Source organism: Macrobrachium nipponense, chromosome 3 (genome assembly GCF_015104395.2).
Source record: "Macrobrachium nipponense isolate FS-2020 chromosome 3, ASM1510439v2, whole genome shotgun sequence".
NCBI classification, from domain to species: domain Eukaryota; kingdom Metazoa; phylum Arthropoda; class Malacostraca; order Decapoda; family Palaemonidae; genus Macrobrachium; species Macrobrachium nipponense.
In genome coordinates this window covers 59,958,077-59,960,576 of record NC_087202.1, presented here as the reverse complement: position 1 = coordinate 59,960,576, position 2,500 = coordinate 59,958,077, and positions in this window count along the sequence as shown.

Here is a 2,500-nt window from a genome sequence, read left to right as displayed (position 1 = left end):
TTTCAATCTAGGGAATGATTCGATGAAAGCGCGAAGGCGAAGTGTCGCTGAATAGCCTTGCACCCAAGTGCAAACGTGATCTCTCGTCATTCATTCATTAAGGATGCTGAGGGTGCGAGACAAGAGGTATATAGTTCCAGCTGTCCTTCGAATAATTTCCTCTTGCAGAAGCACACCGGGTTAACTTATTAATGCTGACCAAACAATAACGGTGTAACATAATACAAAACATTCAATAATGGATTTCTCGCATGAACTGAAGGAGAGATCTACTATTCCTGTCAAGAAAATAACATTAAAAAAATAAAAACTTAATATCACTATAACGTTATATAACAGTATTAAATGGGCTAATAGAGTTGAAAAAAAAAAAACTCTCCCTGTTCTACCTGTGTGACAACGCAGTCAAGCCTTACTGAAATACATAGTCGTTGGTGCGGTCAAGGTGGAATCGACGAGTTTCAGTTGTAACAGAGACATCTCACCAAAAACTACCAACACTCACAAACCCCCGCGTAGTTTATCATGCCAGCCATGATAAACTACGCCTGTCTACCTGAGTAGTGAATACATTTGGACGACGGTATATCAACTTCTACCGTGATAACTCTGAAATGGGATATAAACTGGTTCTTTCTCCTCCTCCATCACATTCTATAACTATAGTTATTAGTAAATATCAAAGTATATTTATGCCAACATTAAACTGTTTCTCCTTACAGGGAGTAGCTCCAGAGAAAAAAGAACACGACAACAATACCTGCCACACTCAAACTTCAAGCGTTTACCTTTTTCTTCTTCTGCTTCAATCGGCTCTCATCTATAAAAATTTTTCTTGGTAATCTGACTGTGACAAAAAACCAATACTTTTCTTCAGACTAATTTCACCATCATCCTCCCTTCCATGGCGTGGCATTCGAGTTCATTATTCATTTCACATACACTGCAATTATCTCCACATCACAAACACTTTCGCATGAAAAATAACACCCAAATTCTATAATCCATCACAGTTATGAAAATTACGCCAATTACGGTTTGATAATCCTCAGAAACTGGAAAAGGGCTTCAGTTTCTCGAATCTAGTGGAAAATTAGGGCATTCTAACTTTGTGGGACATTTGAACAAGTCTTCTTCTCTCTCTCTCTCTCTCTCTCTCTCTCTCTCTCTCTCTCTCTCTCTCTCTCTCTCTCTCTCTCTCAATTTGTTAATATTTTCAAGTTTCTGTAGTGTTTTATATATCTCAAGTAAACACAAAAAAGTTCTTTACTTACAATCATCCATCATTCCTGTTCATATTCTTAATTAATCTTAATATCAACATAATGTGTAAAAGCGATGATGAAAGGTATACAAGGAATACAACATGAGTTACAGATAGGCACAAAACAATATAAGAAGTAAATTCATCTACGTTCATCGGAGTTAATGTACACAATTATTTCACTTGAAGGAAACATACAAAACTATTTTTTAAGTGATGTTAAAAAACAACAACAACCAAATGCTTTGGGAATAAATCGGGTGAAGCAGGAAGCTGATTTAGTGCCAACAAACTTGTTTGGATTAAAGATACCAAAGGGTTTGGAATGAGGGGACCAGGATGCGAAGCGAGGAAGGTAAATGGGTTATAAAAGAAGCAGCTCTGAGTCCGGGAAATCAGGGAAGTTGTCATGAAGGAAGAAGTGAGGCGACTGAACCGAGGCTGCCGAGATTAAAACTGAAACAGTAATTTTATTATTATAGTAAGAAAGTATCATGAAATGTAGGCAGTTCGAATAAGATGTTATAAAAACTTAAAAGGAACAGACTACGAAAAACGAAAGAATCCTTCTTTCCCGTGGAAAGAGGAAACAACGCCATTCATGAACAAAACAAAACTTCTTCACTGCGACAAGACAAACATCACTGCAATCAAGGACAGAGCAGTAGTCCTCGACTAGAGCAAGGGAACAAATAAACAAAAACGTGACGAGAAAGAAAGAATACTGGGAACAAATGCAAAAAATAAACACGCCCAAAAACAAATAGTAGTGTGTTGGGCAATGCCGTTCCCTAAAAGAAGAGAAGAGTCAACACTTCATTCTTTTTCAGAAAATACAACCAAGGATTTGGTGACTTCACCACAGACTATATTATTTTCGATTTTATGCACCCAATAAATTTACTATATTTGGAACATTATTTCAATGATTTAGAATAAAGACAGTAAAAAATCTTTGTTAAAATATGAATTACCAATAACATTTAGTTATCGTTTATCGTTTAAGAGTCCCAAAATGAATGCAAAGATAAATCAATTATGGTAAATTATTTTCACCAAAAATTCACACTGCAGTCAATAAATTTTGCAATGAGCGGGGGAGAAGCACTATGTAAAGCAAGTGCCAGGGGAAAAATGTACTCCAGTCCAAATTAACGTGATGTGTATTTTATATATATATATATATATATATATATATATATATATATATATATATATATATATATATATATTTAT